Source organism: Siniperca chuatsi, linkage group LG15 (genome assembly GCF_020085105.1).
Source record: "Siniperca chuatsi isolate FFG_IHB_CAS linkage group LG15, ASM2008510v1, whole genome shotgun sequence".
NCBI classification, from domain to species: domain Eukaryota; kingdom Metazoa; phylum Chordata; class Actinopteri; order Centrarchiformes; family Sinipercidae; genus Siniperca; species Siniperca chuatsi.
Genome location: NC_058056.1, coordinates 2,809,593 through 2,815,592, shown reverse-complemented (window position 1 = coordinate 2,815,592; position 6,000 = coordinate 2,809,593).

Below are 6,000 nucleotides of genomic sequence, written 5' to 3'. Positions count from 1 at the left end.
GCACCGCTGCAGATCAGCTGTTTGGCCGCATTGTTTACACCAGGGAACAGCTGATCGCGCTGAAGCCGGGCAGCATGGTGCCCAGGACAACCGATGTCCCCGCTGAGATCTGGAGGAGGACACACCGAGGATGCAGAGGTGGAACGAAGCGGCGAGGGAAGAGAGAGGGGTGCAGACAAAAGAGACTTAAGAATAAGAGATTTAAGCCTTGTCTGCCTTCTCTCGTAATGGGCAACGTGAGATCGCTGGCGAATAAAATGGACGAGCTAACGGCGTTAGCCCGGAGTCAGACGGAGTTCCGTGAGTGTAGCTTGATGTGCTTCTCAGAGACATGGCTACACCAGGATATCCCGGATCATAACGTTTCCATCGACGGCTTTCAGACTGTTCGGGCCGACAGGGATCACACCGGGAGCGGTAAGCGGAAAGGCGGCGGGCTTGCTGTTCTAGTTAACAACAGATGGTGTAACCCTGGTCACGTTACCATCAAGCAGAGTATCTGTACCCGGACATTGAACTGTTAGCTGTGGGACTCGCCATATTATCTGCCACGTGAATTTTCACATGCCATTGTTGTGGCTGTTTACATCCCCTCTGCTAACCCGGCATCGGCGCAACGCCATTCACACCGCCATAGCACATCTACAGACTCAACACCCGAGTGCACTCATATTAATCTCGGGTGACTTCAACCATGTCAGTGTTTCAACAACACTGACTAATTTCACCCAGTATGTGAGCTGTCCTACTAGGGAGGAGAGGACACTGGACCTGCTGTATGCCAACGTTAAGGACGCATACAGCTCTTCCCCCCTCCCCCCTCTGGGTAGGTCAGACCACAACCTGGTTCATCTTAAACCCTGCTATGTGCCTCTAGTTAAAAGGCAGCCTGCGACCACAAGGACAGTGAGGAGATGGTCAGGGGAGGCCTATGAGACACTGCAGGAATGTTTCGAAGTGACAAACTGGGATGCACTCTGTGAGCCTCATGGAGAGGACATTGACGGGCTCACTGAGTGCATCACTGGCTACATTAACTTCTGTGTGGACTGCAATGTCCCAACCAAGACGGTCCATTGTTACCCAAATAACAAACCGTGGGTAACAAAAGACATCAAGGACATTCTAAATGCCAAGAGGAGGGCCTTTACTGATGGTAATAGGGAGGAGGTGAGGGCAATCCAGGCCGACCTGAAGGTGAAAATCAGGGAGGCCAAAGAGAAGTACAGGAGGAAGCTGGAGCGGAAACTCCAGCAGAACAATATGAGGGAGGTCTGGAGCGGCATGAAGACCATCACTGGCTTCAGACCGACTGGCAGCAGAGGAGTTGAAGGCAGCTTGGACAGGGCCAACGAACTGAATCTGTTCTTTAACAGATTCGACACACCGGCTCCTGGTCATCCCCTCTAACTCAGCTGCTGTCGGCCCTCAATCTCCTCTGAGTACTCTGCTCCCCCTCCCCATCAGGCTAACGGCCCTCTCCAGACCGACGACTCCCCCTCCCCACCTGTAACTTCTTCTGTGTGCCTGACTGCTGACCAGGTGAGAGGACAGCTGATGAGGCTCCACTCGAACAAGGCTGCAGGCCCCGATGGCGTTAGCCCCGGGTGCTAAAAGCCTGTGCCCCCAGCTTTGTGGAGTCCTTCAACACGTCTTTAACCTGAGCCTGAGTCTTCAAGGGGTCCCCATTCTGTGGAAGACATCTTGCCTCGTTCCTGTGCCGAAGACGCCACGTCCCAGTGGCTCCAAGGACTACAGACCGGTGGCACTGACCTCCCACATAATGAAGACCCTGGAGAGACTAGTGCTGGAACAGCTGCGCCCATCGTCAGACCCCTCCTGGACCCCCTTCAGTTCGCCTACCAGCCCCGACTGGGAGTTGAGGACGCCATCATCTACCTGCTTAACCGCATCCACACCCACCTGGACAGGCCGGCAAGCACGGTGAGGATCATGTTTTTGACTTCTCCAGTGCTTTTAACACCATCCGGCCTGCCCTGCTGGGAGAGAAGCTGGCAGCGATGCAGGTGGACGCCCCCTTGTGTCCTGGATTGTGGACTACCTGACTGGCAGACCACAGCATGTGCGGCTGCAGCACTGTGTGTCAGACAGCGTGGTCAGCAACACTGGGGCCCCTCAGGGGACTGTCCTCTCTCCCTTCCTCTTCACCATCTACACCACAGACTTCAGCTACCACACAGAGTCCTGCCACCTTCAGAAGTTTTCTGATGACTCTGCTGTGGTGGGATGTATCAGCGGTGGTGATGAGACGGAGTACAGGGCTGTGGTGGGTAACTTTGTTTCATGGTGCGAGCAGAACCATCTGCAGCTCAATGCGACAAAGTCAAAGGAGCTGATTGTGGATCTACGGAGGGCCAAGGCACCAGTGACCCCGGTTTCCATCCAGGGGTCAGTGTGGACATTGTGGAGGACTACAAGTACCTGGGAGTACACTTGGATAATAAACTGGACTGGACCAAGAACACTCAGGCTGTTTACAGGAAGGGCCAGAGCCGCCTCTATTTTCTGAGGAGGCTGAGGTCCTTCAACATCTGCCGGACAATGCTGAAGATGTTCTATGAGTCTGTGGTGGCCAGTGCTATCCTCTATGCTGTTGCATGCTGGGGCAGCAGGTTAAAGGTAGCGGACGCAAACAGACTGAACAAACTGATCCGTAAGGGCAGTAACATTGTGGGGTGGAGCTGGACTCTCTGGCGGTGGTGTCAGAGAGGAGGATGCTGGCCAAACTACACGCCATCTTGGACAGTGTCTCCCACCCGCTCCATGACGTGCTGGCTAAACAAAGGAGCACCTTCAGCGGAAGACTCATCCCACCAAAGAGCACCACAGAGCGCCACAGGAAGTCATTCCTGCCTGTGGCCATCAAACTATTTAACTCCTCCCTCTAAGGATTAGTCTGTTTGACCCTAGGTCACTAAACTGGACATTGAGCATTACATCTCCGCCATAATTAATAATAATTGTGCAATATTCTGTTTACTACTCAAGTGCAATATTAGTTTTCCCTTGTTAGTTTTTCTTATTACTGTTACGGATATACCTCAATTACTCTCGACAGTACATGCACCTCCGCTTTTACTATTATTTATTATATAATTAGTGACATTGTATTTATACTGTACTTCACCATCTACCAGTAAACCCACTTGGTACTCGACACTAGTTTATCTTATACTTATACCAACATGTTACTTAATTTATTTCTGACCTGTTTATAGTGTATAATATCGTTTTCTCCTGCACTGACGTAAAGAAGAGCTACTGGAACAAAGAGTTTCCCTACGGGGATCAATAAAGTATTTCTGATTCTGATTCTGATTCTGAGGACAAAACAATAATTAAATTTTTAAAGAATTATTTTAGAATCCTTCTCTCTGCACAGTTTAAAGTCTGCGATGTCAAATTTAGCATTTTTCCTCTTTCTTTTCCTTTTCTGTTACTCTTTGCCATTTTATTTGAGTGTCTGAATTCTGACTGAGTCTGTGAAATTTATGCTCCATATAGTGCCCTCAAAAGTTCCCACAATGGAACAAAATTATTAGTGTCCATGACATGCACACTACCTTCTGCTAACAATCCCACAATGCACTGTGTCGTATTTTAAAGATTACAGAAAATTACTGTTGTGTGACTCAGCTGTCAGTGATGATGCAAAATGATGTTGATTCATAAGTGTCTGAAGTCTCAATTTACTGCTCACTGTAAACTATTGAGAGTTCACATAGGGAAGAGTGAATGTGTGAACGAGAGAGTGATATAGGGGAAAACCATGTTCTACCTGTCATGTATTGTGGTGTTAGTTGTTCAGAAGGTGGTCCCTTCTGAAAGTTAAATCTAAAATAATATGTATGCTGGTGGAAATAGTTATGTGTTGGGTGTTAGTCTTTGTAAGTTTCATTAATCTTATGGTCTGTTCCAGGTTAACCTGACTGAAAAAGGAGGAGAATCACACAGCTGGATGCTCTTTGATGCATGGTAGGAAAGTAGGTTAATTCAGAATCAGAATCAGAAATACTTTATTGATCCCCGAGGGGAAACTCTTTTGTCACAGCAGCTCACTATCACATCAGTGCACACAGGAATAGAAGTACTAAGCAAAAAATATAATACACTATATTATAGGTAAGATAAATTAAGTACCAAGTGGGTATAAGTGTAAAATTAAAATAAGTGTGAAGTACAAAGTGGGTTTACCGGTTGATGATAATAATACAGTATAAAGTAATGTATAAAGTATAAAGTAGTGCATGAACTGTCAAGTGTAGCTTATTAAGATTATAATGAGACGGAGGATTTTGCACAGCAGTAATAGAAGTATGAATAAATATCAATAAATAGGGAATTTTAAACTGAAAAGAGCATATTGCACAGCAGTATTAACACAGAATATTACACAATTATGTCAAGTATTGCAGAGATGTTAATGATCCAATGTCCAGTTTAATGACTTAGAGTCAAATTGACTGACACTTAGAGGGAGGAGTTAAAAAGTTTGATGGCCACAGGCAGGAATGACTTCCTGTGGCGCTCTGTGGTGCTTTTTGGGGGGATGAGTCTTCCGCTGAAGGTACTCCTTTGTTTGACCAGCACGTCATGGAATGCGTGGGAGACACTGTCCAAGATGGCATGTAGTTTGGCCAGCATCCTCTTCTCTGACACCACCGCCAGAGAGTCCAGCTCCACCCCCACAATGTCACTGGCCTTACGGATTAGTTTGTTGAGTCTGTTAGCGTCCGCTACCCTCAACCTGCTGCCCCAGCATGCAACAGCATACAGGATAGCACTGGCCACCACAGACTCATAAAACATCTTCAGCGTTGTCCGGCAGATGTTGAAGGACCTCAGCCTCCTCAGAAAATAGAGGCGGCTCTGGCCCTTCCTGTAAAGAGCTTGAGTGTTCTTAGCCCAGTCCAGTTTATTGTCCATGTGTACTCCCAGGTACTTGTAATCCTCTACAAGGTCCACACTGACCCCCTGGATGGAAACCGGGGTCACTGGTGCCTTGGCCCTCCGTAGGTCTACAACCAGCTCCTTAGACTTTGTCACATTGAGCTGCAGATGGTTCTGCTCACACCATGAGACAAAGTTCCCCACCACAGCCCTGTAATCAGTCTCATCACCATCGCTGATACATCTCACCACAGCAGAGTCATCAGAAAACTTCTGAAGGTGGCAGGACTCTGTGTGGTAGCTGAAGTCTGTGGTGTAGATGGTGAAGAGGAAGGGAGAGAGGACAGTCCCCTGAGGGGCCCCAGTGTTGCTGACCATGCTGTCCGACACACAGTGCTGCAGGCGCACATGCTGTGGTCTTCCAACACTTTTAAGTTTCACTTCTATCCAACTTTTCAGTCCCCTGGCTTCCAAAATGGCCTAACTATTTTCTGCTGGAGCACCACCACTGTGTCACTATGGAGCAGCGATCCGGTGCCATATTCAATCTACAGGGTGACACAGTGGCAGGGCTACAAAAACAATTTGGCCATTTTGGAAGCCAGGGTGCTGGAAAGAGCAATGAAAGTGAAACCAAAACAAACATGTTGTGCATCTTTCAAAAACAATCTTCAGTTTTGGTCGTCGGTCAAAATCGGGTTGTCTTCCAGTCTGTATCTACTTCATTCATTTTGGAGCAGCACACTCCTGTTGAAGCTCCCGTTGACAGGACAGGGTAGAAAGACTTAATGGACCAAACTTGGTGGATGTATTATACTTTCATACAGCACCAAATACCATTATATGGGTAAGAATCCGAACTATATGTAAAAGTAAATGAATGTACTGCTCGTATTCCCATGTTATGGTGATTGGCTTATGGACATCAACAAAAAAAAGTCAACCCAAACATTATGTTATTTTCCCTTGAAGACAACCAAAACCCCCTTGATTTCCTAATTACTTGGGAAGAATTGACCACGCCGCTAAAGTCTCTCCATCCATGAAAAGCTTGTGGTGCAGACAGCATTAAAAATGAAATGCTCAAAT